Source organism: Nicotiana tomentosiformis, chromosome 12 (assembly GCF_000390325.3).
Source record: "Nicotiana tomentosiformis chromosome 12, ASM39032v3, whole genome shotgun sequence".
NCBI classification, from domain to species: Eukaryota; Viridiplantae; Streptophyta; class Magnoliopsida; order Solanales; family Solanaceae; genus Nicotiana; species Nicotiana tomentosiformis.
In genome coordinates, this window is record NC_090823.1 from 61,691,211 (window position 1) to 61,706,677 (window position 15,467).

Below are 15,467 nucleotides of genomic sequence, written 5' to 3' on the forward strand. Positions count from 1 at the left end.
CTATGTGTTTCTGGATATGAAGTTACATTCAAGAAAATAGGAGTTGCCATTAAAGATGAGCCAAGTAAAATCATTCTGCCAGGAAAAAGGTATGGAAATGTATACATTCTAGATGGCATTGAAAACCTAGATGGTCATATTTGTTTGGCATCCATATCTGATGATCCATGGCTATGGAATAAAAAACATGGCCAAGCATGCATTTAATTCAAAAACTCTCCAAGCATGATCTGGTTATTGGCCTTCCCAAACTCAATTTTTTTAGAAATTATGTATGTGATGCATGCTAGCTTGGCAAACAAACTAGAAACTCTTTCAAAGCCAAAGACATTGTGTCCACAACCAAGCCCCTACAATTAATCACATGGACTTGTTTGGACCTAATAGAACTGCTAGCATTGGAGGTAAACGATATGCTTTTGTTATTGTTGATGACTAATAACGTTTTACATGGGTAATTTTCTTATCTTATAAAGATGAAGCCTTAAAAAATTTTGAGATTTTTTGCAAAAGAATTGAAAGAGAAAAGGGCTATCTCATCTCAACCATACAAAGTAACCATGGAGGGGAATTTGAAAGTAGAGCCTTTGAAGAATTCTGTAACGATCAAGGATATACTCACAATTTTTTAGCCCCAAGATCACCTCAGAATGGGGTAGTTGAACGCAAGAATAGAACTCTGCAAGACATGGCCAGAACAATGATATTAGAATATTCATTTCCAAATCATTTTGGGTAGAATCAGTAAGCACAACATGTCATATCCTCAACAGATAACTCATAAGACTCATCCTGAAGAAGACTCCATATGAATCATGGAAAGGTAAAAGGCCTAATATAGGCCACTCTCATCCATTCGGAAGTAAGTGTTTCATCAATAACAATGGTAAGGACAACCTTGGAAAATTTTGATCCAAGGATTGATGAAAGTACTTTTCTCGGTCATTCTATTAACAGTAGATCTTTTAGAGTTTACAACAAACACACTTTATCTATAGAATAATCAGTGCATGTTATATTTGATGACAATAACACTATGTCAGAGAAAGTAATCATTGCAGGTGATCAAGATGTCAGTCAAGAAATATCACAGTCAACTAATGAACCTGTTAGTAACCATATTTAACCACAAAATAAGTCAACTACTCTTGTAGTTGGAACGCGACTAAATGAATAGAGAAGCGAACTAGAATATCCTCAAAAGTTTATCATAGGAGATCCAAACGAAGGAATAAAAATCAGGGGAGCTCTCAATAAGAAGGCAAACATCGCACTCATTTCTCAAATCGAGCCAAAGAAGATTGATGAAGCCTTAAAAGACTCCATCTGGGTGCAAGCTATACAGGATGAGCTTGATCAATTCAATAAAACTCAAGTCTGGGAACTGTTACCTAAGCCAGCAAATGCTACTGTTGTTGAAACCAAATGGGTGTTCAAAAACACGTTAAATGAGGATGGAAAGGTAGTTAGAAAAAAAGCTAGATTAGTAGCTCAAGGCTATTCATATCAAGAAGGAGTCGGCTATGATGAAACCTTTGCTGCGGTAGCGCAGTTAGAATCAATTCGTATTATTCTTGCATATGCATCCTTTAAATACATATGCAAGAAGAATAAGTTCATCAGAGGTATATGTGAGGAGGTATATGTAGAATCAATTCATATTCTTCTTAAATGGAGTTATTTATGAGGAGGTATATGTAAAACAACCTCTTGGTTTTGAAAACTCACAATTTCCTTACCATGTGTATAAGTTGACTAATGCCTTGTATGGACTCAATCAAGCTCCTCGAACCTTGTACGGAGGGCTTAGTTCATTCCTAATTGATCATGGATTCACAAGAGTTAAAGTAGATACTACATTATTTATCAAAAGATCGTCTAAAGGTAATCTCATTTTCCAAGTCCATGTTGATGATATTATTTTTGGAAGTGCTAACTCTCTCATATGCAACGAATTTTCTAATCTCAAGTAGAGTGAGTTCAAAATGAATATGATGGGAGCACTCACGTTTTCCTTGGACTTCAAATTGATCAATCCGAGAAGGGAACTTTTATTTGTCAGATCAAGTACATAAAGGAATTGATTCAAAAATTCGGCATGAGCAATGCTAAAGCAATTGGTACACCAATGAGTCCTTGAACAAGTCTTGATAAATACGAGAAGGGAAATTCAATGGATGAAACAAAATATCATGGGATGATTGTCTCTTTACTTTATTTAACTACTAGTCGACTAAATATCATGTTCAGTGTGTGTAAATGTGTCAGGTTTCAGTCAGCTCTTAAGGAATCACATCTGACAGCAGTAAAGCGGATAATTCGTTATCTTATCGGAACTATTTCTTATGAACTATGGTATTCACGATCTAACAGATTTAAGCTAGAAGGTTTTTCAGATGCTGATCTTGTAGGGGATAAAGAAGACAGAAAAATCACCAGTGGAACATGTCAATTACTGGGAAAGGCATTAATATCTTGGAACAGCAAGAAACAAGACTCAGTTGCACTATCCGCAACTGAGGCAGAGTATATTGACATTGGACAATGTTGTGCACAATTACTCTAGATGTCACATCAACTGGGTGACTATGAATTAATTTTTAAACCTATTTAAATATTTTGTGATAATTCTAGTGCTATATGCCTTTCAAAGAATCCTGTGCATCATTCTAGAGTTAAGCATATAGATATTAAGCATCACTTCATCAGAGATCATGTCATTAACGGAGATATAGAATTATCTTTTGTTAGCACTATTAATCAATTAGCAGATATTTTTACAAAACCCTTGCTTGAAGATAGGTTTTGTACTTTGAGAGAATTACTTGGCATTGTTTCGCTTAATCTCAAAAATTATGACTTATGTGTTATTTGTAATTCTTTATACAGCTAATGTTTCCTTTTGTGTGTAAGAGTTCATTAATTGTGCTCCTCCATTTTCCCCTCTCTTTTCCTATTAGTCACAACTCTCTAGGAAGGAAAATAAATCATCATGTCCTTTCATTGATGCCTTTTTCTTTTCTGTACTTAACTGTCAAATCTCTTCTTTTTAAACCTTTCAATAACTCCCCTTCTTCATTCATCGGTCCTATCGCTCAGAAACCCTTCTCCAAAACTCTTCAATGGCGAAACACTAAAAAATTTCCTCTGCCTCCACCCGAAAGAGTACTCGATCCAGGGCAAAAACCGCTTCTCAGTCCCCATAACCTGTAGATTTAGGTTTTGATCAGTCTGAAGGTTTTGCCTCCTCTCAGGTAGAGCCGTCTGATTATACTCACTATGTGAACAAGAAATCCCTTGGAAAATAACCCATGGAAGAACCTCCTGAATCTTTCAGCCCTAAGAAATCCATAATAGACCTTTCATGCTCTCTGGAGTCAGACATCAATTTCTGGGATACTCCAAATAGGGACTCCTTTATTATCCTAAAAAAGAAGCTCATTGCCCATGGTAGAGTGATCGATCTGAATGACATGGAAGCCCTCAACTATAAGGTAAAAGAGCTTTTTGAATTCCAAGGTTGGTCAAATTTCCTCTCTCTACCGCCTCCTAAAGTCTATGAATCCCTAGTTAGGATATTTTATGCTAATCTCCGTTCTAACAAGCCTGATAAGTTGGAATATTTAGTTCTAGGGAAGCGCATTGTTCTAGATTGTACCCTAATTGACTTAATTTTTCAGTGTAAGTATTTTGGTTTTCCTACCCTTTTCAAAAATACCTAGCCTGAATATTTTGAAAATATCTTTGATCAAGCAAAGTGTTGCATGGCCGAGTCCCCTCTGATTCCCTTCCTAACCAGTTAGGTCCCAGTAAGGTTAGTTTTGAAACTCGGGTTCTCGCTCACATTGTAGCAACAACCCATCTCCCTCGCACTGGTTCATTCTCCACTTTCTCTCGACGGGATATTTTTCTTGTTTATTGTCGAATGACCAAGCTTAAAATCAATTTGTCCTACTCGGTCATAAATTTTATGATCGAAAGTGCTGATGACCCCACTAGTCTTCCTTATGGTATGGTTATCACTCATCTCTTAAAAGCCCATAACATCTCTATTTCCAATTACCCATTTGTCTCTGTCACAAAATCTTACAACACTAGTGTTTGTCGCAATGGGGTATGTTTGTATTAAGGGTACTTGGGTGAAGAAAAAGGAAGGAGAATTCAAGACAATTCAAATTGAATCGAAAGATAAAGCTTCTGGTTCTCATCTTGGTGTGAGTGATCTCGAACTTGTGGAGAACTTGACTGCCATTGACAACAAGCTGACCATCATCAAGGACCTTCTTGCCTCAATCCAATCAATCATTGGGGATATACATGCCATCTCCAAGGAAACATGGTCGTATGTATCAAAGATAAGGTTCAAGACTCTCAAGTTAGCAGAAAATACAGTCAAAGCTTTCAAGGAGGTGCATGGCAGGATCGATGAGGTGTCTGTTTCAGTGAATGCTAGCTTTGATCGTTTGAAGGAGGCTATTTGTAATACTTTTACTTACTTTTGCATCATTAGTTGTGAATGGGAAGATGTTTAAGACAATTTGTTTTGCTGTTTTGGACTGGTGCACCAGTCATTGGATGTTTATTTTTCAACTATCACTATCTCTGCATGCCTATCACTGCACTTATGGTTGCATAGTTTGATTGCAATACTTCTGTCTGCAATGTTTTTTTTGTTGTTCTATGTTTATATAATCCTTTTTGCTGATGCCAAAAGGGGGAGAAATGAGTTTATAGTGTAGGTAGCATCAATTTTATGACTGCCCTGTTGAGGGGGAGTCAACTACAAGTATTTAGCAAGTACTGCTTTGCTGAGGGGGAGTCAACCAAAGAGTCGACGACATCATGACAAAAGTCGACTACAACAGGAAAGTAAACTGCTTTTATATGTTATTTTGTCTTCATCAAAAAGGGTAGATTGTTAGATGTAGATTTCAATGATGAAAAATAACATATTATTTAGTGCAATATCACTTGAGATTAATAGAAGGATGTGAGCAAATCTATCAATGATGTACGGATGAAGACAAGAAAGGAAGGAGTAAAAGAACCAAGGAAAAAGACCTGTCAATGGAAGCAAGAAAGGAAGGTCCAAGATTAATGTAATATGACAACCAAGATAATTGGTATAAAGAAGGAAGGACAAAGATTCACGGAGATCTGAACTATAATTGTGCCTACCCTGATTGCTAAAGATATGTGGCGAAAAGGAAGGCTATCAATCCTATGGATCAAGTAACAACTTAAGGACTAATTATAAGGGATCCTTTGTCAAAGAAGGAAAAGACTGCAGTCATGGACCATATATGGAAGCTCCATACTTATTCTTGGAATGAATCATAACAGATTCAATTCCAAGGATAAATTCCCTTGGGATCGCAAATCTCTCAACGATCTGCCAAAGATACATCAAGCCAAGCTCAAGTATATAATGCAGATTGGCAAGGAAGAGTCATGTACTTTAATCATACCAACTTCATACTCTTTGTTCTAATCTAAACAAGCATTGTAATCTTAGCAAAGTTTACTGTGTAATTAGTAGAGAGAAGAAAGAGAGAAAAATATTGGTGAGGCATTGTATCGAAAATATCACGAGCGTACTTAGATTCAAAAGTGAGTTAGTATTCGAAGATAACATCAACACAATTGTATGAAACTTTCAAGGAGCTTTGAAGAGAGAACACCCTTACAACCCAAGGGGATTGGAGTAGGATTCACATTCAATCCGAACCGGTATAATAATTTAGGTGTCTTTAATTTTTGCACTGTATTTCTGCTTTTAATTATATTTCGTCTTTATTTTAAGTCAACTAATTAGTAAACTAGTCAACTACTTAGGATAGAAAAAGAAAAATCGACAATACATCCCCCATTCCCATCTTGTACTTTTATTGCCTTGGCAAAAAAATTTCCTAAATTGACAAACCTAGAAGTATATGTGTGAAGAGGTGGAAAATGATCCCAATTAAAAAATGTAAGGTGGTTACATAGCAGAAGTCCAATCATGGATGGTTGAAAGTCAACACAGATGGTAGCTACATGAATGAAAGTGGGAAAACAAGTATTGGATGCGTGATCAGAGATGTTAATGGAGATTTTGTAGCTACATTGTCCTTCATTGTCAAATATGAAACCAATAACATTACAGAAGCTTTAACGATCAATTTTGGTGCAAAATGGTGCATTACTCAAGGTATTCACAGTTCATTCAGAATATTCTAATTTGACTCCATGCCGATTTGTATAATGCATGAAGACAGATGCACTAACAACTTGAAGCTCAGGAAAATTACCCAGGACACTATTCAGACAATATGCCATGCTAATGTGCAATTCTCCCACTGCTTAAGAGAAACAAACCAAATTGCTGACTTCCAAGCTAAATCAACTGTAAGACAGGACAATAGCTCTGTATTCTCTTCTTTTTTATGATTCCTAGAGGGGCAAAAGGTCCTTTTCAATTGGATAAATTGCATATATCTTCTTTAAGAATTAGATATGACAAGGCTAACTTTAAAGTTAGTTAAATGTATAGTTGATAGATAGAGGTGGTTGTACTTTTTCTTTAATTAGGGGGCTAGCTTTCTCTCTATTCACCTCTATAATATTTTTGGAAAAGAAGTTTTGTGTTCATCTTTTTCTTGTATTGTATCAAATAGGTCAAGTATAGATATTTACCAGTAAAATAGTATAGTTAAATTTGTTACGTAGTTTATAGACAAGCGAACTAATTTGATCCTAAAATGATAAAGATATAAGATTAAAATTTAGATTTAGCAATTGAAATTGAAGAATTTGATAAGCCTGGCTCTGTGCACAATGTCTCTGAGGACAAAAGTGAAAGCAATGATAAAGAACAATAAAAGTTGCTTAATTGAGAGAATAAGTAAAATACATCATATGTATGCCATGAATTTCGTTTCTTACAATGACTGTTGAGCCTACTATTTATAAATTTATCTAAGAAAACACGATCCTAGGATCAAGCTTCTCTTAAATGATAATAAAAGAGTCATTGATGAATATGTAACGGCATGCTATGAATGCAAATATTCTCTGTAATGGTTTCTCATTTAATGTTGGAGAATATTCTCTCATTGAATGCTATCTAATGGCAAATGCTCTATCTGCTCCCATTAACTATGCTTTTTTCGGGATTAACCTGATATCGATTGCAGTTATTGTGTCCGGTACTGATTGTTAATTGACTCGCCTTTTTCCTATCTTTGGTTCCACATGCCATGCTACTATTTGATCATTTATTATAAACTAATTTTACCCAATACAGATAGTCCCTCTGTTTTTCGGTGACGTATCTTTGTGTTACCGGAAAGTTGGTGAAGATTCAATTCTTGGCGGTAAAGTTCTTGAATAGTCTCTAATACTTGAAAGGATGCACGTCTTCTCGTATTTAATACCCCAAACACGTGTTGCCCCATGATTCAGCAAAAAATTTCTTTGGTTTGGGAGGTAATCGTAACCACGATTTTTATAATCTGTAACTTCACTTCTACTCATTATTTTACTTCTATACTTCCAAATAGTTTCATAACTCTTTCTTGTTCTCTACTCTCACTCTGCATCTGCTCAGAAAATTTTCCATCTTCTCCGACTCTCTTAGAAAAAGTTTTACTAACCCTTCATTACCATGGCTTCTTTCACTGCACTCTTTGGAAACTCTGGTCTTCTGTTCGGTGTAGGCCCAAAGAAAAACAAGGGCAAAGAAGATGATGTCGATTTTAAACCTCCCATTGTAAGCACCATCATACCAAAACATCTCAATACTGCTAACGACTTCCAAGAGAAGGCCACCTTTGCATCTTCGCGGACTTGGTTAGTTAGTAGGTATCCCTCCTCCATTCACTCGTCTAGTAACTCAACTGTGAAGGAGGACTGCAACTGCTCCAATTTTGAAATCCTCCCTTGGGTCGAATAAAGGGCTCGACCCCATAATTTTGGAGTTCTGCCACTGATGCCAGGTCTGTTAGTACAAGTAGGCCCATCTATATGGTGAACAATAGTTTGCCTTTTCCAACTGTGCACGGAGACTGGGGAAACCCTAACCCTTGCACACATATACTCTCCCAAAGTTTTCTGTGGGGGAGTAATAAATTTCAGCCAACATAGCCACCACGCTCTTCTCACCAGCGTGGATAATGATAATGATCGCAGGTGGATGAAGTGATTCATCATTACCGCTACCATGGACATCATCTCGGCAACAACTCCGTCCATTCCTAGGTCGTAGAACCCCTTTCGTAAGTTTTCGATTTATTCGTTTCCTTCCTTCATGAAAAACTTATTTTTTGTTGTTGCTGATTTTCTTGTTTCTTTTGTTCCAACTACCAGATGGGAATTACCACGGGTTCAAGGATTGGACTAGTGGGTTCAGAAAATTTTAGAAATCACAAAACAAGAATTCTGCCAGTGGAAGGAAACGACCCTCAAATATGGGTGGAAGGAAAAAACTCATGGTAAACCGAGTCCTTCTTCCTCTTACCTTTGTACGGACATAGTTAACATTATGAAAAAGTTGCTAACTTCATTGTTTTCTTGATTTAGGAATTTCGTACTCTATCACCTGCCCCGAGGTCGACTTTAAGCTGACCCTGATGAGGCCAGGAGGGTGCTGCAAAGTGCCCTTGCTCGAAGCAGTGCTCACGAATCTGGTTCTTGTAAGGGTGCCTCCTCTTGGAGACCCCAGCCTGAGAAAAAGCAACCCAAAAGGCGACGCTCTGCCCCCATCCGTTGAACAAATAACAACAAGCACTACTCCTGCCGCAGTTGGTTCTCTTCCTCCCACACTGGCGGGTACTCGCCCGCCGAACACCAGCTGCTCCTTCACCAAAATAGCAACCACATCACCTCCACCGGCAGTAGACGGTCGAGAAATGAATGCTTCCCCTTGCGATCTCCCGTCCATGAAAATTCCGGGCATGATTACTCAACCCCCTCCCTAGATCTCCGAGGAAGGAGAAGTGCCACTCTTTCGATTTTGAAGGAGTGTCATATTTTGTCCAAGCTGGTGGAGCTCACGAATTTATCTGAAGCCATTGGCTTTAGAGAAAGATTTGGCTTTAGAGAAAGATTGGAAGAAAATCTAGGGAGTGCTTGATAAATAATGATATGCACAGCGTGGCACAAATACCATACTTGTTTGTGTATATCCGATTTTCCATTGACTTGCTATAATGATAATTCTAACTTTGATATTCCTTTTTAAATGCCAATTTGCTCGCTTCTGAAGGCCTGTAGAGATTGTTCCTCGATAAGTAAGGACTTGCCTTCGAGCGGGATTAACTATTTGCTAAATGGAGGAAACTTGTTGCGCGCCTTTCGATGTTGGAGGCAAAAGCTATTGAGATATTCGTGCTTGAGGCTCGGTTGTAGCAAAGCGAACAAGATAAAATGGCCCACAACCAAGAAGCTACTCAGCTAAATGAACAACTTCAAGAGGCTACGGCTAAGTGGCCGAGATCCATGACGCTGTGCTTGCTGCTGCCGAGCGCGAGTGTGACTTCAAGGAGCAAATAAATAATTTGAAGGCAGATTTAAGCTCTAAAACCGAGGAGGCCAATGCTGCCGAGGAGAAGAGGGCCAATATGGAGGAGAGGCTTAAGAGGGCCATGGATCAGAACCGGATTCACTCAACTACAAATGTTGAGGTCGATTCTTGGCTTAGTGCCTAAAAATTCGAAAGGGACGGCGTTCAGGTCGAAATTGATAGACTCCAAGGAAAGCTCTAGGACCAAGAGGATTCCCTCATTTTTAGAAGACTTATGCCATATATCATATGAGGAGGAAAACCTTGGAAGTGGCCAAAGTGGGCATCACTAATATAGATGATTATATTGCCCAGACCCGAGAACTTGAGTTGTCTGCTCGTGAATGCCTTACCGCTCGACCTGTTGCAACTGACTCCTTGAGCCCTGGTTCTGGGTATACGGGGACCAAAGGGGAGATTGAGGAAGAAGGAGATTAAGGTCGCCAACCGGCAGCTGATCCACATTTCTCTACCGGGGAAAATGTAGATCCCTCTTTCCCTTTGGGTTCCGACAAAAATGATGCATAGTTTCTTTTTCTCTTCTTCTTTTTTTTTTTTTGTATTTTGTAAATGTGCCAAATCTTTCTTCAGATTTGGTATATGATAAATAAATAAAGAATTTTTTGCTTAAGTGTTGTGCAAAAATATTCCCTTTTAGTTGATTAAAGCTTCAGGTATATTTTCATCCGATAGCCTTGGATTTTGTGTATAAACTCTTCCGAAATCAACCCTTTACTATGAGAGTTTCATAAGAGGGGGCCCTCTTATTCTTATGGTGCTCTTGAAGAGGATGTTTACTGTTCATTTCGGCATAAGCATTTGAAGTTTTTATTAACTTTCAAATGATAAAATCAACTCATCATTTGGACAAGAAATAAGATAAAAATAAAAGGACTTTATTTTATTCCATCTATCTTTAAAGGTACATAGCATTCACTTGCTAAAGTAAAAACAAAACGGCTAATACATGTGGCTAACTTGTACAACTTATTTCTACGGGGTTGGTCATGCAGTCCCCGACCCTGATGAGATATTATTGTTCCCGGTTCTAGCAGTTCCCAGTTTTTGTGGCATTTTTGTTTCCATATCTTATACTATCCCCCAGTGTTCGTATTATGCCCCGAACCTGGGGGGCGAGACCGGTACCCGGTGCCTCACCTATCCTTGCGTACCAACTTGCGAATAAGGGAATCTGAACATATAATGTCATACTTTGTCTATGGCCATATTGCAAGACAATTTGCGAAGCAAAATATAAAATTTAACGGAAGCTGACGCTGACTAAACATCAATATAAAGCTGGGCCGACAAGGCCGTCATAACTACTATAGCTGACAAACCAAAAAAATATACATACAAGGCCTACAAGCCCAACATACTGCACTAACTGACAGGATATGACTACAAGCCTTTACTGATGGATGTACTGTGATCGGAACAGGGCCTCCACCTACCCATAACCTATATACATATATACACAAGATGTACACAAAAATCTAGACCCGGCAACTCCGAAGGACGTGGAGTTTACCGATAAAGCTGCACTCAGGCAACACCTACTAAGGAGGTCTACCTGTCTGTCTGTCTGAACCTGCACGCATGAAATGCAGCATCACCAGAAAAAGAGACGTGAGTATGAAATAACGTACCGAGTATGCAAGGCAATAAAATAATTGAAAGCTGGAACTGAACTGATAATATAATAGCTGAAAGTAACTAGGAGTCAAAGATGATATAGAGATATACTTACATGCTGATACTGACTCAACTCTCTAAATATAGTAAATAAAATAGATGTCCGGCCCTATAAGGCTCGGAACGTGTAACTACTCTACCATAGTAGGCTCCCTCATAGGCGCTCGGCCATACTAGCCTCTGTATCTCGGCCATGCTGGACTCGCTCATAGGCGTTCGGCCACAGTAGGCTCGGTATATAATTTACCATATGATCAGAGATTGTCCAATAGGGGCCTGCCCACCGATTATAGCTCGATGGTGGGAAAAATACTATAATACCGTATATATATAGACCCTCCACTCTCTTGACTGGAAGAAGACAATACTCAATTGAATATGAAGTCCCGATAAGGGAAAACACCATAAGTTATGAGACTAGGATAATGTATATAAATTCGGGAGTATGAACTTCCCTTTATGCCTCGTTATCAAACACATGTAGTTACGAGATCATGCCAAAATGAAGGAAGGGCTTAACCTTAACATACCTGGAGTAAGAAAAAATCCGTATGATATTCTTGAGAAAGACTGTACAGTGCTCCCTTGGAATTTGCAAATTCACGATGCCATTACATAATAACATCTTCGTATGAATTGTTGAAGTAACTAACGTTACTATTACAACATTATCTTTACAGAAGCTCTCTTTGAATTGTAGAGATTCAAAATGGATTAAAGAGCTCTCTTTAATCTTTTGGGTGTGGGCCCCACTAGAATAATGACTAAGCTACAAGAAGAATTCTTTTAATTCCACCTTATAACTTAACATCCTTAGTCACATTTAGGCTTGATTAACTTCACACATGCTGCCACGTTAAGGATATTAATCAACCTTATTCAAATAAACTAATTATTTAGTTAATCTTCCACTAAAATTACTAATTACTCAATTATTCATATAATTAAAAATTATCTTAGATTACTTAAAATACTACTCACTTTTAACAAACTTTATACACCTTGCTATCATGGACATATGGTATCTTGTATGGCACTAGTCCATACATATGGGGTATCGTAGCTTGGACCGTACTTTATCTCAAAATGTCAAACTTCGACGAAATTTATTTTCTTCGATTTGCTTACCCTCTCACCTTCATGAATTTATTCATCACTTGTTTGAAATAGTATAATGCTTATAATCTCAAAATAATCTCATTCCCGAACTTACGTCAAATAACTTACGACAAAATTTTAACATACGAAAATGTGGGATGTAACCTCTCATTTCCGAGATTCCATCAATTTACTTATGGCGTACTTTCACGTACGAAAATATGGGGTGTAACATCATTCCCCCGTTTTGAACATTCGTCCTCGAATGTTGACTGATGCACTTATCATTATCAAAACTTATAGCTCTTATGAATACCTTAATACTCTCCTTGCAATTTAGGCAATTGTTCTGTGAATAAATTCAAAGGCCAGGGCATTCTCCCCTTTAGGCCTCTTTCTCACACCACGACTTGTGGTCGGAATCCTTCCAATCTCATAATTGTTGCTACCTTCTATCATGTAGCATGTACGACTCTAATGTGGTAAGTCCGCCTATATGACTCTTCTTTCCCTTTTCCTCCAGTTTTTAGCCAATCTCTATGCCTCACTTTATAAACATATACAGAGCTTGACAAGATATCCCTCTGGGCATCTATAGGCATAATGAAGTTCTTCGCTCGGTAATTTGTTGAACTTATGAATGTTGCTATATCTTACTTCATAGACCCGGTTATCCACTCGTATGACTTTACTGCATCTAGGTAGGTCATACTATACTATAACCATTACATCGATTTATCATTACTGAGGTCTGCTACCAAACTCCAGGTTACTCTTTCGCTGTTTATCATATATGTATAAGTCTAAGTCCTTTAATGCTTCCTCAATACTGTTCATCTTAAGAATGACGGCCTACTCTCATCTCATACCATTGGTAATCTACCATTGATAACTTGACCTTTTATGTAACACTGCCGCTAGGGCTCACGTCTCATCGAGGAACATTTAAAATGATTTGACTGATCCACTTGGGGTGATACCATGCTTCCATAACTGTATTTCATCCCTTACGTGGGTATTTTAATCCTGCACAATTCATGAAATGTCCTTCTTCTTTTTTTTTCTTCAAATCATCACTCAATCGAAGGCCCAAGCGTCATCCTTTATTTATCACAACTACACCCTTATTCCACTACCAGGGCAGCATTCCATTTCTTCTAAATGCTATTAGTCTTAGACTCCTTTGAGTTCATTCAGGCTATACTGAGCTTTCTATAACTTATAGGACCCATTCTCGTCACCTTCTCACTCATATTTCCTTATCCTTACTAATGTCTTCCTAAAACCTTGTCGCTCTACCATACTTTAGCTTGTGACCTACACATATCTATTTATCCTATTTGTAACCTTCCTTCAACTTGCTTGCCCCATGATTTGTTTATGTTATTCTGGAACATCAAGTGAGATATCACAACCTTCTGCACTTGAGTATCTCGTACGTTGTTCACCTTTACCTTACTTGCTTTAAAATCTCGCATCACATCTTCTATCTCTTTCATAACTTCCCTTCCACATAGGTATCATTCACATCCACAACTTGAACTTCTATTATGATACTTGCACCTCTTATGAGGCTGGTACTCTTCTAACTGGCTTTATCATAGAGCCGTTATATTTGGCTACTATATTGTCTCACTTGTACCTCTGATATTAAGAGTGATTCTGCAATGTTCTCAATCACGATGTCCATAATTTCCTGGGTCCAATAATCAAACTCTTGATTTACTTAGTTGATGTAACTCTTTTGTTTCCTCTTTCCTCTGATCAACGTTTATGTAGGCTTAAGCTATCTTCCGATCTGCGGCTCATGGTATTAGTTATTACTTTAGCCCTTCATGGACGCTATGGAATATCTATGATACAATCTTCTAACAATTCAATCCTTTGTCTATGAACTGGGCTCAATTCTTTATTTTAACTTATACCGGAGTCTTCTACGGTTGTATGATTGTCAATATATATGCTGCATGGATAATACTCCGAAATATTAAGTGTGTCTATAACGTAGCTAACTCTTTATCGTTGATCGAATAATTCTTTTCGTTCTTTCTCAGATTTATTTAAATATAATATATTATTTTTCCTGGTCTTCTGCACCCTTGTTGTGTGCATACTTAGCTTATCTTAGTTCCCACGCATGTTGGAATTCCATACCACTCATATGATCTTGAATATCACTTCTGATTTTACTTCCTGTTTATTAGGCACGGTAGGTGCCACTTTCTTATGGAGTACATACAATGTTGTTGTGAGACTGTTGTTATAAGACCATTCCCTTTTTAGGCCACTAAGCTTAGGTTAGAGCCTTCTTTCTTATTTCCTTTGGAAATCTTTTGTTGTAGTACTGAGGGATACCTACTGGCCCTAGTAAAGATGCGAGCTTATTACATCGTATACCCAATGGAATTCTTGATGTTCGTACTCACCTATAAAATTCCTTAGTTACTTACCTCCACACTTATGTGCTTGTACGGTTGCTCCTGAACTGAAGTTTTGACTATCTTCCCATAACACTCATACGGTATCTTTAATTACCCCAACTCCTATCTGAATATTTCTCAAGGTCACGATGTCATATCTGCGAGACTATATTCCCCATGTTGGGGTTCACTCTATTTATCTTGCACGATCTATTGATTTGTCTGTATCCTCTTACATAGTCATAACTAGGCTCTTCCTGAATCAACTACTAACTAATCGTTGGCCCACTCTCATATCAATATTGCGTGCAATCTTTCTGGGGTTATTTCCTTTGTCTTAACTTACGTCCCGTACTGGCCCCTTATTTATCAATAACTTCTCGGGAAGGAACCCTCACTTCCTCTCCTTGATGTCGTGTTTGCATAATGTTTTGGAATCGTAGCCTATCTGTAGGCTTTGAATAAGTGCAATCTCATCCCTTTTTCATTTTTGTCGCATTCTTCCTTTACCATTCCAAAATTACTAGAACCACTTAATGCCACATCACTCCATATTCACCCATTTAGGGGAGTACTAAGATTTAGTATTACGATGATCTACATATAGATGTTTTATCTCTTCATCTTTGGCATCTTTTCACATCATCGATGACCCTTACTCCCCTTGCGGTAATCCTTCTGTACTAAGGATAACAAATTTCCTTACTCGCGAG